The sequence below is a fragment of the Anser cygnoides genome, chromosome 1 (assembly GCF_040182565.1).
Source record: "Anser cygnoides isolate HZ-2024a breed goose chromosome 1, Taihu_goose_T2T_genome, whole genome shotgun sequence".
NCBI lineage: Eukaryota > Metazoa > Chordata > Aves > Anseriformes > Anatidae > Anser > Anser cygnoides.
The window spans coordinates 2,351,972-2,366,846 of record NC_089873.1 but is presented as its reverse complement, the minus strand read 5'-3'; the positions used below and the strand labels follow the sequence as shown (position 1 = coordinate 2,366,846).

The following is a 14,875-nucleotide window of genomic DNA, read 5'->3' as shown; positions in this document are numbered from 1 at the left end:
AAATATCAGGTGTTAGAGAAACTGTTGAAATTAGCTTGGAAACAGAAGATGTATCATACTAAAAAAAAAAAAAAAAGCACTGCTAATAAAAATCCTCCAAACCCACCAAAGTCAGGAGAGGGAGACGACTTTGGAGTAGTTGTAATTACGACGCCTGTAACTCAGAAAGTTCTGTCTGCAGTCAGTAGCTCTAGTTAGTCGGGAAGGTGAAAAAAAGCAAAAAGAACCAGGATTACATAAATAATGAAAGAGCTAAAAATGCCTTGGTTTTGTAATGTAGATGAAGGCAAGGTGTCATGACAGGAACACATTTACATATTAGAATTATTTAATTATCGTATCTTGTCCTCTAAAGCAGCAAAATGATCATGAATATTCATGCCTTCAATTAAAATATTAATGACAGACTGATACTTGGGGTTTTAGGTCTCCAAACACCCATAAACAGTTTTATTTAAATGCAGGGGAGAGTGGAGGTCGAAAAGGAATTGCCTTTTTGTTTTCAGGACGCGGAGAGTCGAGGGTTCTCCTTGAAGGCAGAAGACTCCTTTAGCTCTGCATTTGCTCTGTGACAGCTCTTTAAAGGCATCCTTTGGGCACCTTTGCCATGCCCACACGTGTGGCTGGAGATGTTTGCATCCCATGGCCCTGCCGAGCACTTCGGGAGTTGATTTGCTCTTAAATGCAAGCCTGAAACCTCCGATGCACAGGTTGGCACAAGAGTTTTGTTTGCAGTTTTGGGCTGTAGGTGCATGTTACTGCACCTGCCTTGTGGTACCTGTGCAGCACAGGTTTTTCGTAGAGCTCTTGGGGCTGGAGTTTGATGATCTTTAAGGTCTGTTCCAGTCCGAGTCATTCTATGATAATCTGCAGCGTCTTCAACTGTACTTATTTTATTTATTTTGCTTCCTAGATGTGATTACAATGAGTGTGCTTTGGTGTTGTCAAATTAAGCTAAGCCTTGCTGGCTTTAAGGTAAGGAAGCTACGGGTTAAAGGTGAGGTCTAAAGAAGAGAGTGAAAGTCTTCAAGCACTGAAACGTTGTGAATCATTGCTCCAAAATTACTCAGCTCGCCCTTACAACAGGTTGTGCTAACAGAGAGGAATTCCACAAGGATAACCAGACAGAAGAGACCCAACTTTTCATTATTTATCAGCCGGGAGGAGAGCACGCGTTTCATTTATATGCGCGCAAGTGCTCAACTGTTCAAGATAAACAACTAACTGCACGGGTGCAAGCCTTTTGGCTGCTCCTTTGCGTAGAGCTGAGCGTGCTGTAGAAATAACCAACAGCGTGCTTTTGTGTGTTGAAGTGAGAGGCTGAGGATATGCTTCAGGTAAAAAGAGACCTCGGGACGGTTGGTGAGGAGGCAAGAGGAGTCCGGAGTTTCGGGTTTGGAGTTACCATGCAGGCTCGTCGTGACCATATTGTCTTAAAGGAGTTTGGGATAGCAAAGATGGGGCATACCATGCCCCATGATGCGTGTGCCTTTTTAGGGGTTTAATAATCTGTTGATCAGCAGCTCCCCGCCCGATGTTGAATCTTGCATCTTGTTCCCTCTATCACAAAAGCCCAGATGCTCCGAGGACCGACCGGCTAGGGGTGATGTGTAATCAGTCACCTCTTCTCGCTGTAACCCAGGGGAGCTAATTCCTAACCTGCTCGAGTTGGACATTTATTTACTTACTTATTTTCACTTGTTGAGCAGAAAGCAAGCAAGCAAGATCCCGAGGCTAACACATGAGCTCCGTTTGCTCACCTGGGTGTGGAAGAGGGACATGGAACTCCGAGAGCTTTATGGTCGCTGGTTTGTATGGACCCAATTTACATACAAGTTCCAGGCTTCTGTCTCAAAAGGAGTCTTGTAACTTCTGAAGCTTGTTTTTTTCAAGAGTGTAGGTGGAAGATACGGACACCTTTAGTGGTGCAGGTGGGTATTGGCTCACTCTTTGCCTGTGCTGCCTGAGCTGGCAGCCCTCTTCTTCCTGTAGGATCTGTGTGAACCCATCCATTTTGTGCCTTATGCTGTAGGTCTAACTGGTGTGAAACACTGCAATACCTGAAGATTTGGGGCCAGAGAGCCCGTGGTGTGCAATCTCCTTTGTTTCACTCGTTTGGTGCATGCTGGGGAGAGCCCAGGGCTGTCTGCGTGAAGGTTCACAAAATGGCTGAGGTTGGAAAGGACCTCTGAAGATCTTCTAGCCCATCCTGTCCCTGCTGAGCAGGAAAGGTTGCCTTGTGCTGCCCTTTAGCAGTACCACGGCAGCTTTGCTTCACAGTTGTGCTAGCTGCGCGGGACGGTGCCTGGGATGGAGCTGATTGCTGCTGGTGTCCGGAGTGAAGAGTCCCACGGGATGGGAAGCAACCTTTCTGCAGCTGTAAATCAGTGACCGTTTCTCGTAGGTGTCCACAAATGTATTGAAAAATAAATAAATTTTAAAAAGCTGGCAGAAGCCTGAGCTGCCACTGCCAAGAAGATGACGGACACCACTCGAAGTGATTGTGCTGTGAAGGCTTTCGGAGGATTCAAGAGTGACAGGAGAGCCTTTTGGTTTGCTAAGCAAACTGTTGAGGAGCTTTTGAAGAATGTTTTAAAAGACAGAGGAAAGATGCCGCAAGTGGTAAATGTCAGGAGAACATTGAGATACGTTGATCTATCTCAATATTGAGATACGGAGGCATTTTGCGGTTCCTGGTGGCGAAATTCAGAAGAACCACGTGCTTGTAAAGAGTTAAATGCAGTTCCTGACAGCGAGGGCACGAGTGCTGCGTAGCCATTCTTGCATTTGTTTTGAACTTTAAAAAAACAACAGGCTGATTAGCTGGAGCAGCTTTCCCCTGAGGGAAGACTACGGAGTGTAATTTCATTACAAAATATAGTGCTTGGAGATGAACTGGAGTTGGATTTTTTTTTTTCCCCACCCTAAGGGATTTGACATTTCTATTTCTTGACATTTCTCTCATTGTTAGACTAGCTGCTTTGTGCTGTGCTTTTTTTCCTCCCCTGGCGAAACCGTAGCTGTCTCCTTGAAGCCTGGAGCATCTTTTCTTGTAGGTAAAGCCGGTAATGGTTTGAATTAGCTCAACAAGCAGATGGTTGGAAAAGGAGGCTACGCTACGGAGTTTAAACGTGTAGCACTGGGACAAGGAGTGCATTGCCAAAAAAAAGAAAAGCATTAAGCAGTTGTCCCTTGAACACGGGTACATTTAAAACTGTCATTAGGAAAGGATGTTACGAGGTAAAAAGAGATGTAAAAATAGCAACGGGTTACTCAGAGGTCTGGCTTAAGGTGCGTTACCCACGTCAAAAGTAGCAGCTGCGGCGGTTTTGTTCTGGAGCCCGTTATTTTAGGAATAACGGGTGTTTGTAGGATGCTCTTCTGACTTCAGCCACTTTCCTCCACTGTTCAATTCTGCAGTCTCTGAGTGGTAGCATAACAGGCCAGCTCATCTAATGCGTTGGAAGTCTGTCATTTATTTGTAGGGGAACAGTGCTGGTATTTTTCCACCTCCATCCGTGACGATCCCGTGGCAGGCACGTCATGTCGCCTGCTGGCGATGGGCTCCGGGCTTTTGGCAGAGCTGATGGCATCGCAGCTACTCACAGATCGCTGCCAGCACAGCGATGCAGGCTGGGATGTTAACCTCTACAACCGAAGTCCCTGCTGTAATCCTAGCTCTCCTGGCAAAGCCATTGTTTTAACTGGGTTAACACGGCTCGCTTAGAGAGCGTAGCTCTGCTGTAATGGCATAAAGCTGGCTTACAGTAGGTCTGAATTTTGGGTGCTTGGGTAATTTGGGTAATTGTTGGCAGCCTCAACAGCAGAGGTCATCATCTGAGCCCGGGTGGTTTCCAGACTTAGTTTGATTCCTCCTCTTCCTCCTTAGGTTGATTCCTCCTAGTTTGATTTCGTTTACTCAAATCAGACTGATTTTCATTCAGTACATTCAGGACAACTGATTTTTTTTATTATTTTTTTTTTTGGTAAATGCTGGAGGAAAATCTTCACTCCAGCAGCTGGCTGGTGGTGAGGAGCACGGGGTCATCTTCCTTGCCTAAACCTTGGGATTTTCTCTGCTCTGAAAAAAAATCCTGAAAAACCAAACCAAACATCAGCCATACCAAAAAAATCCCAGGATTAAAAAGGATAGAAATTCCTCCTTCAAATACAAAACCAGCTTTTTGCCAATGCTCTTATTGCATTGATTTTTATCTAATTTCATAGGTTGGAGCGAGGGGTATCGTCGTGATTGCCAAGCACAGCTTGGCTCGCTGTCGGCTTTTGGGGCGCAGACCCCACTTAGGATCTGTGCCCGCCCGCTGCGTGGTGCCAGCAGAGAACTTTTCTCGAGGCCCTGCAACACGGCGCCTCGACGTAGGCGTACGGTACAGCTCTTAAAATTCTGGGGGAGGTGGGAAACCTCTTAGATCTGCCACTGCTCCTGTGTTGCGGGCCCCTTTGTGTTACTGATTGTTGCTCCGGATAGCTCAGCTCTCTCCCTCTCTTACAGTTTGGCTGCTTTCCTCGGTTGTAAGTAGCCCTTGCAGGGGGAAAAAGAGGGGGGAAAGTGCTGGCTGAGTACTCCCTCCATCAAATAAGGATTCTTCTGCTTCTGATTTTTCTTGATGAGCAGTAGCTTTCAAAGTAAGTTTGGTGGATGTTTGAAGCTGAAAGGTTAGGACCACAGCAGAGGGGGACCTCTGAACTCGGTACTCCTTTCCTCCTTTCAGATGCAGAATGGCTTACATCTATTTTTAAAGAGTGATGGATTTCCAGACTGCAGTTCCACCTGGTACACCGCGGCTTGGAAATACTGTTGTCCGGGCTTACAGCTTCAAGAAGCAGCTTCCGTGCTCAGGGAATGCATTCTGTGGGATGGGACTAACTGTGGTTTGTGCCCATTCCTCTGCCTTCCTTTACAGCGTATGCTCGGTGCCAAGTTAACTTTTGCTTTTGCGGTGTGAATGTTTGACCCGATCTGAGGACAGCTGGCGTTCTTGCACAGGCTGCTGAGCAGCTATCGGGCTTCATTCAGTCCTTGGCCGGGTCCGGATCGCGTCAGTGATCAATATAGGAAAGGGTGTTAGGGTGTCCTGTTGCTGATCAGACCTTTCAGAGAGGTCTGCCCACCTGCAGACGGTACAGAAGAAATCTTCTCTTCCCTTTTTGTCCAGCACCACTTGGTCCGTAAACACAATTTCTAGCTGCTCTGCACTAGTGTGAGCACTTCTGCTTCTCGTGGCCGAACAAAGAGCACGTATTTGTATTACCTGTGAAACTATAACACAAAGTATTCCAAATTACAGATGAAACTCTACTGAGCTAGTGACTTTCTGCTGATAGAGCCTCCCAAAGCAGCAGGTTTGGTTTTGGTTTTTTTTGTGATAAAATTGAAACATTCACATGTTAGTTTCTTTACTTTAAATGCATTTTAAAATAAGAGCATGGCTACTGCTTGAATTGCTTTTTTAGACGTGTCTTTTGTGCTTTTCTTTTCCTTGCCGCCCGCACAAGAGTGGCAACAAATAAAAATAAAAAAAATAACTTGGAGAACTCCCAAGAGATTTCTGTAACACAGGACAAACAGGAGTCCTCTGGTCAACGCTGAGCAGAACTGTTAAGTGTCATGGCTGTGGAAATGTATAGAAACATGCCTGGAAAGGTCTGGTCATTCCTCTTCCCAGAGTTTGTTATATTAGATACAGCACGATTCTGACACATTGACTCCCATGAAATGGTTTTTTATTAAAGTCGCCAGGTTATTCTTGTGCTAGCAATTGCTTTGATTAAGCACCGCATTAGGGTCATATCGTAGAATAACAGCGTTTCGAAATCCCTGGCCGCATTTGAAAGAATAGTGATTAAAGTTCTGGCTGTTTTCCTGCACTTGCTAATGTCTGCCGAGGGTTGAGTTACCTCCTTTTTATTGGCGCTGGAGTTCAGTTACAGCCCCGTGCAGTTTCGTGCCAATATCGGTGACAGTCTCCAGGGGGAAGCAGTTTTGCATTAAAATGCAAGAAGTAAAAAAGCTGTAGCAAAATTAACACCGGGGTCTGGAATTTCCAGCGCAACTTAATAGCCGCAGCGTTGGTTTGTTTTCCAAAGTCTAATTCATCTTTGATTGAATTTCAGGCGAAACAAAGCAAGGAGGATAAGGAGGTGGGGGAACCCATCTAAAAGAGATTATGGATGAGCAGGTTGAAAAATGCTGCCTGACAGGTCGTACTCTGAGCAATCGGATCGCTTCTGCTGGAGCTGGGAGTCGGTTTGTGCATTTCGTGCGCTGGCATGGCCGAGGCGTTTCGGTTCCCTTGGGGAAAGCCCGCGTTATTAGTGGGGATCATTCTGCATATTGCTGGGAAATGAATTAATTCACACCAGCGTACGCACAGATGAGGAGTAAAGACATTCTTTTGTTGTTACGAATTTACAGCGGCGTTGCAGTGTTGAATAACCAAGTAGGATATATTTTGCCTTGTCTCCACATGCCAGCTTTGTAACATTTTCAAGACTTGTCAAAAGATTGGCAAATTTGTCTTCGTTAGAACTGATACGTTCATTAATATGTAGAAAATGAGTCTATGATGGCTTTCTTGGGCGGCACGGCGGTTGCTGTAGTCCTTGCAGTGTACAGTTGCTGAGTCCTCAGTTTTTGTTGTGTCCTGGTGTTAAAAAATGGAACAGGCGTCTCTGCAGATGCATAGTTGTGTGTCTGTAATTCTAGAAGACCATACAATGCTTTACATTATTTCATTATTTCTTGTAACAGGCCCACGAGGGGTGGGTAGCAAGTCTCAGGAGTGGTTGGGTTGAGGTGCAGCATTGGCCAACGTTGTCCCATGAGCCTACCGCCTCGCCAAATATCTAACTCCCAATTCTATTCTTTAAGGTGGCTGCGAGCTTTTAGGTATTAAAAAAAAAAAAGGGGGGGGGGGGTGCAGGGTTGAAATGTGTGAGGTTTCAAAGTTTGAACATTTTATAGGAATATAAAACCATAAATGACTAGATGTCAAGTCATACCTTTGTCTTATTTCACTTGCTCTCTCTGTTTGCTCACCTTTTTTTTTTTCTTCTGACATTAAAACTGAAAGAAAACATGTCACGAATGTAAAAAGTTCAGATAGGAGGCATTTACCGCTACAGGAGATAAGATAAAGAAAGCAAGCTTTGAGAAGAAAACAGTTAAAAAGCGAGCACAGGGTATAAGTAATCACAGTTCATTAGCTCTAGCACGTTTCCTGGCTTTGGATAAGGATTTACGCGGCAGCCGTGCTTTGGGAGAGCTTACATCTGTACGCAGTAGTTTTAGGGAAGCCGACAAAACAGTAAATATGCGAGCTGACAAATACATTAATCAAAGTGCCTGCTGCTGAGTTGCGTGGCCTGGGAAGAAGAAGAAAAAAAAAGAAAAAAACAACAAGGGGGGAGAAAAGTATGCATTTAAAACAAATTCTGTAGCTGAAAGGAGACTTTACATATGTGGCTGACACGCTGATCAAATGATAAAGTAGAGTCAAATTGAACCTCAACCTTTTGTACGGGCTGTGAAAGTGAAGGCACGGTGCAGTTTTTCAAGGCAGATGGAGTGTGAGCAACTAATAAATCAGGTTTTGAAACATTAAAGAGCAACTTATTTAAATGCATATGGTGTTGGATCTCAGACAAGACAGTATAGGAGAGAGTAAAAGGATTGGGCATGGGAACATCAGCAGAACAATATGTCTGTGCAGCAGCTCTGTGCCTGCATCCAAATCAGCTTCTTGTGCCGGAGCCCGGTACGTAGCAAGCGAAGGGTGATGGCAGGTGGTCAGGGGCGAGCAAAAAAAGCTGATCAGGGAGAAATTTCAGGCACTGAGTGGGTGGTGTGCTCCCAAACTACCAGCGGCCGTTTGGTGAGTTGGAGCCACGTCCTCTGCTCCATGGAGAGCAAGGATTTAGGAACGGGGAATAAAAGCTTTGCTCTAAAAGGTGTTGTATGAAATTTGGGTAGCACAACCTCCATCTGCTTTCCGGAAATTGGTTTCTGGATTGATATTTAAGGTGCTGATAGCAACGTGTGTTCTCATGGGTGGGGACTTTGTACCTGGACCAAAGGAAATGCTGTGGTCGTGGCGTTAAGGCTTGTGCTCCCTTTGGTTCGGGAGAGGCAATGTGTGCCGGCATGGCCTCTCCTGTTTTGGAAATCACTTTTCCTTCAGCATGGTTTGAAGCAGCGTGTGCTGTACAAACTAGGCCACAAGCTATGGCTCTCATCCCTCCTTTCCCAGTCTTATAACACAGAGGAATTGGTGATCATCCAGCCATCAGGCTTGACTTGACTTCAGCTGGGATTTTGAAGTCTTTGGGTGCGTGGGATCATTGTTCTGACTGTTGTGTTCCCAACCCCAAAGCAAGCAATGATTATTTAATGATTCTAAGCAGGGTCGATGCGTGTTTGGGAAGCCCTGGCCTCCCCTGTCTGTCCAGGACCCCTGGCACAGCAGCCCCATTGCTCTGGGGGGCAAACCGAGAACCAGCCAGGAGCCCTGCCCAAATTTCTGCAGATTTGTCCTTCTCCAGCGAAAGCTTCTGAGGCTAGAAAGCTGCTTTGCAACCCGTGTTAGGGAGCATCACCCCAAACTCTGCTGCTGAGAGAATTGCTGAGATCTTTTTCAGTGAAGGAAACAGTACAGAAATGAAATGCAATGTATTTTATAACCTTAAAGGTCAGTTTTCTTGTTGCCTTTTTTTTTTCCCCTCTCGCTTCACATCTCTCTTTCAATTCCCACCCCACCTCTCTGTCAAAGAAGAAAAACATTTGCCAAGCCAACTGGGCAGACCTAGGCACGCAGCCCCTGTGGGGCTGGGGCAGGGTTTGTGCCTGGCTCCAGCAGCGCTGGTATCTCCTGTGCAGGGTTTAGTGCCAGTGCCAGGTGATGGACAGACGGGAAGCTGGCAGCGGTCACTGCCCTTTGAGGCAGATAATCATCTGAGAGCTCCTTCCTACCACTGCAGAGCCCTCGCCCCAAGGACTGACAGCCAGTATTTTGCAAGTAGTTAGCCACCTAATTCCCATTGATTTTGGATCTCTCCTAGTGCCAGCGTCGTCATCTCTCCAATCGGTGTTGATTTTGGTAGAAGGTAGGGTGCCTACGTGTTTATAAACCTCAGTCCCTTACTCCTGATGGTCCGGTCTATAAATTCACAGCTGCCATGATTAGGAAGGAGCGTGTAATTAAGAGAAGCAAACAAGAAATGCAATCTTCCCTTTGTCAGAAACCTTTCTTAAATTGCTTCTCCCCTCAAGCAAGGAAGTAATCAAGTGCTGGCCGAGGTTCCTCTTCTGTGTCTTGGTAAGACAGGGTTTTTGTTTGTTTGTGTGGTTTTTTCATCTCACCTCCCTCCCTCCTGTTGCAAGAGAGGGAAACAGCATCCCCATGTGCTGTGGCAGTGGACCAGTAGCTCGTGGTCAGAACTAGCAGCTGTGTAGTGCGCTCTCAACCTCAGTTTGAGGCTGAGGAAGACAGAGGCAACATCCTTGATCGGCAGGAGTAGACAGAATCGTCCGCCTCAGCTAATCCACTAGATGCCACTAGAAGATGAGATCTCTCGTTTGGTCCGTGGAGTCCTGAAGTGGATGGTGTTTGAAGGGCTTTCCAGGAGAACTTTGCATCGTTCGCTTATACATAACCTTTGCTTCGCTGTATTATTTGCAGCGCTGAGTTTCAGTTCCAGATGCGTTGGCAGCCCCATCACAGCTACCTCACACGGTTCATAGGAGTCCGGCAAGGAGGGAAGAGAACACGGCTCAGAAACAGAAAGCATTAACCTCACGTTGACCTACACCAGTGGGAAAGTGCCGTGTTTCAAGGCTGTCTGTCAAACGGCATTTTAAATAACACTATAAGGCTTCAAAGATGGTGGTTGTTCAGAAGGAAGGTGCTGTGGATTTGGAGTTTCTCTGATTGTTTTCTGCGGAGCTGGCATTCGATCACGGGCCGCTCGGAGCATGGGGCTGGGCACTTCTGGGGCTTCTAGTAATGCTTTGTTTGTTCACTTGGATAAACCTACTTGGTTTCAGGGAAGACCGACCTAGGTTCTGCCACCCTGCTTATAGGACTGGCAGTCAAGGTGCTTGAATCCCTGACAAAGCTTGTTTTAGGTGCAGGATGCCCTACATGCTTTGTTCCCCAGGGGGAGGGTGAAGAGTCAGGACTGGAGACGGAAGGGACGGACCAGATCCTGCCCCATCACTTCCCTCCTGGTGGTGTAGGACAGTTAAATGCCTCGTTTCTATCCCATGGGAGAGCACATCGCAGGAGAGCTGGTGGCTGAGCCCTTACTTCACGCCTAAAGCAGGTACCTTGGAGCAGTTTGAAAAACTCAGCTTCGATGACTCAAGACGTGCCAAAGAACTGCAGAGAAGATAATTGTCTGCTTCTTTCTAAAACCAACGTGAAGATAGTTACCAACCCATTGAATCACCGCTGTGAATCAGGAGAGTAAAAAGGGAACTTGACGCTCGTGTGTGGCTTTTTTCAGGAGGTGCAGTTGTGAGACAATTGAGCCCTAATGCACAAAAATATGAGAAAGGAGGAGGCTGTTCATGAAGCCCCGTTCTTATTGTTCCATAATAGCACCGATCAATCGTTCTTTTCTGTTGAGCTCTGTTTTCTAATAACCTGCTTTGCTGTCTTTGGGCTTTCTTCCCTTTCGTGCTAAATAAAATTATTTCCATACCTTGAAGATGATACCCAGGTAATAGCTATGCTGTCGATCTCCACATAATCAAGAACTTTTGGGAAGGACCATACCATCTAAACTGCTTCCTTTTCTCCTATAAAAGTTTGCTCGGATGCTCAGGATGGAGGAGGTGGCATTGATTTGCAAGCTGTGTTGATTGCTTGATTGTTGTGGCTTCAAAGCCTGTTTTTTTTTTTATATTCTTTTTATGGTTGCATAGATTAACGTGAAGTGGCTCGCTAGGAAAGGCACTTTGATCACAGAGAGGTGCTGAAGAATTGTTCGCTACGTGCCTGGAACTTGTTTAGCTGAAAAGTTTGCACTTGCAGAGAAATAAATGAAGTTGTCCTGTGCTGAGACAGGGGAGAGGAGGGGAAGAGAGGAAATAGGAAAGATTTGCCCAGGCTAGCTAATGGTACTCATGGTTTTTGGGTAGCTGTGGTTTCCAATGGGACTAGATTAGTGTATCCTGGATGTTTCAGACCGGATTTACTTACTCACTAAGCACAGTGGAAATCTTTCTTCCTGCTAGGATTTAAAGTGTATCGGGGCTGAGGATGAAATGCTTTACTACAGACGTGGCTCCGAAACAATTAGGTAACATTTTGTGGTGCTCTGCAGTGACATTGCAGAACACGGAAAGCGTAAGAAATCTCACCCTCTTCAAGTACCCTTATTAGAGGCAGAGAGAGCTTTCCCTACCTTGTTTGAAAAGAAAAAAAAAACAAACCCACCAACTTTCTTGCTATGAGAAGAACTGATTTTAAAAGGTGCAAGGAGCCTCTTCCCAGATGCTGAGCTACCTCCTCTCTGATGGGTCCGTGTTCTTCAAGGAACTGATCAAGAGAGTGAGGGGGATGTGATTCATCTTTAAGCGTGATGTTGAAGAGTAATAACTTCCATTAAATCTTGGACCTTTATGGAGAAAATTGTTTCAATAAGAAGAAATTGGAAAAAGGAAACAAACACTATTACTTTTTTGTTTCATAGAATCATTAAGGTTGGAAAAGCCCCCCAAGATCATCTGGTCCAGCCACCCCCCTACCACCAATGTCACCCACTAAACCATGTCCCTAAACACCACATCCAACCTTTCCTTGAACACCCTGAGGGATGGTGATGAGAAATGAGGGAATTGCAGGATATCTGATTTTTTTTTTTTTTCTTTTCAAGTTAGGATCAAGCCTTTTCCTTGAACGTGGCAGTCCTTGGTTAGAGGAGGTAGCAAGCACTGCACTGATTGCAAAGTTGTGGGTCAGCATCACGGAGTGCCAGGGAACCTCTTGCAGTGTGAGTTGTGGGCCATCTAACTTGAGATATGGCTTCTTTGCTGCTTCAGTGTACACAACAGGCATAAGGATATTGAAAAGTACTTTAATGCATTTGCGAAGCACATTGAGACTCTTTCTGAAGAGCGCTATTAATCCTCAGCATTGTTATCATGGGCTTCAGTATGTTTTCTGAAAAGAGTAAATTAGGGAAATACAGGTAGACTTCAAATTGTTGTAGACAGCTTTGAGCTGGAGTAACTTCATGGCACAAAAAGACTCCCAAACTGGTCAATTAAAAATTATATATATTGATGCTGAATTGTTTGTGTTGCCATAATGGATCAACAAAGCATAAAGTTCCTGGGAAATTCTATAAATATCTGAACACCTTCAAGAATTTGCAATACCCTTTGTCTTAATTTAATAAAAATGTCTTTTTTCTTTTACCTCTTCTTCTGGATAGAACAAAATACCCATTGTTGTCTTTCTCCTCCCTGGATTGAAAAGGTTCCTTGCATTTTTCTGGGGCAAGGAAACTTGATGTTATCGTTTTGAGACCTGCCATGTCTGCAGATAACAGGGTGTCAGCACTAAAACTGGGGGGAATCCACGGCGAACGTTTCCCCCAGAAAGATACCAGGCAGAATGGAAACTTGAAGCAGTTTGTTCAGACTCAAAATGTGTGCAGAGTTTCTGGCTTTCTTGGTAATCTTGTTTTTTCATACTGAAGCATGACATTTTCGGCTCCATTTCAGAACCGTTCAGCTGCGCTCCTAATGGCCCCGTCTCTGACTCCCACTCACAGTGGCATTCAGGTGGGCACACTTCATTGCTAGCACAGCGTGAGGATGTCATTAGCTCCATGACGAATCTCACTTCACCTCAACGTTTTTCTTCTTTTTTTGGTCTCATAATTTATTACCAGACAGATTAAATCAGCAAGCCGGTGCTCTTAAGAAGGAACAGCTACAACAATAGTACTTTGTGACAGCTGTGAAACGTTTAGTGTTTTTTTCTAGTGCCTATGAAACGTAGCTGTTATAATTTCTTGCCTTAAACTAAAAAAAAAAACAAAACGGCCCTGCAATACAAATGAAAGAGTTGTGTTGTGTGGCAGTGCTGAAGCAATGATGTACGCCTGGTCCAGATGGTTATTGGAGAGCTGCGTGCATCGGGATGTTGTACATCAGCAAGCATGGATGGTTAGCCCTGTAGTCAGTGCTTATGGTGAGCTGTCATGGCAATAAAGCTGAGCGCTTACATACAGCTTAAAATCTTCAGCGCTCCCTGGGAATTAGGCTGTACAGCTCCCTTTCCCTAATGAGGTGGATCGTTTTCTTGGAGTCTGCTCATGTGGACGTGGCATGTGTTTGGGACAACCCAGCGGTACCGTGTTTGCGTGCTTAGCTCTTGTTTGGTCCAGAGACTAAGCAACCTGCCTGGCTGATAATCATCTTGAAAAGGGGAAAAAATACTCCGAAAAACAGGTGTTTTGCCCTCTCTTCCTTCATTTTCTACCTGTTTTCTCTGCAGCCACCTGGTCGGGAGTCATTGGTTTCTCCGTAGGTCGGATGAATGATAATTGACCTCCCTGCAAGAGATGTTCTTGGTAGGAATCCATAAGGATGAAGGGGTATTAAGAGTGTATTTTTTATGGACGTGTCTGTTGGGTCTACAGCACAGAGCCTGGTCTGGGACATTGACTGCATGGGGGGTATCACATTGGTCAGCCAACGTTACGGCGCATTTCAGCCCTTGGTGCCGGCAGTTATTAGAGATATCCACGTGAACATGCAGACGATGCCATTGTAAGCTCTTCTTTGCTCAGATTTGGGCTTTTCTCCAAGTGTTATCATGACAAAACACAATAAATTGCGGTAAACAGCAGCACTGCACCTCCATGTGACGGCCAGGCATGACTAGGGTTGTGCTAACATTGGGCAGCCGAGATGCTATTTGGGGTCCATAGGTGCACGATGGCAGCGTCAAGGGGTGTAAAGGTAGGAGGTGCTGTGCAGGCTGCCGTACCTCTTGTGGTGTTATTGGTATGTTCGGGGCATCATCAGGAATAGGATTTACATCTCCGTGTGATTTTCAAGGTAAAATATTTGAATACAAACACAATTACTTTCCCTTGTGGCTTACACCTACATACGGAGCCTTTGTTATTATTAATTGAAAGCTAAGAGCCGAGAAGATACAAAGCATATTTTTCTGTCAGGGCTGGTGTGCTGTTCTTCTCACATCTTGCATAATGTGGCCAAGCAGAAAAGACAGATGGCTTCATTCCTCACTAAGGAGTTCGTGCCAGTCGATAATATTGATTAGCGCGGGGTGACTTGATGTAACAAGAATAACACCCGTCCTTAATTTGAGCCCGGATTTCCTACTTCCTGCCTCAGTAGTTCATGCTTGGATGAATTCCTCAATAAGCCCGTTAAGAGACAGACCCCGCTGGAAATTGCAGGGTGTGACGTTAATAGGGGAAGCAGATAACTTTCTTTTCCTAGAAGTTTTGCCTCTTTTTTTTCCCACGATTAAACAGTCACATTGTGCAAGTTAACTTTTTTGGATGAAAGCTGAAATTCTTGAACTTCCTTTTCTTCCTTTTTTTTTTTTTTTTTTTGAGGTCTCTCTAACTGCATTCAGTAAAGTGTTATAAACTCGGTCCTTAGCTGTTTCTTTGTGTTTCACGAAACCTTATGTTAACGTGGCAAGTACCAAGAAGCCCCATGTCCAAACTGTGTGCCCGGGGAGCTGTCAGCTCACGGCCATATAGCGAGCACAGGTACACATGGTTTGCTTGGGGAGTGCATCTAAGCAGCCTCCACGGCCACACACATACAGTGATCATATAACAGGGTAGGTAGGGCACTACG

General features: G+C 45.3%; 1 protein-coding gene and 1 long non-coding RNA gene across 9 annotated transcripts in view; both read left to right on the top strand.

Annotated features, from left to right (window-relative positions):
- The window catches only part of LOC106038717 (uncharacterized), a 55,901-nt gene extending 44,256 nt beyond the window's left edge, over nt 1–11,645 (top strand). For 2 of the 4 annotated variants that reach the window (XR_001208785.3, XR_010832967.1), the window contains one exon: nt 507–11,645. This is a non-coding gene — a long non-coding RNA (uncharacterized lncRNA). The remainder of the gene's footprint in view (nt 1–506) is intronic. The other 2 variants (XR_010832971.1, XR_010832991.1) reach the window with 2 other exon arrangements.
- Nucleotides 1–14,875, top strand: part of EXOC4 (exocyst complex component 4) — a 381,730-nt gene that overhangs the window by 163,072 nt on the left and 203,783 nt on the right. The window lies entirely within an intron of this gene.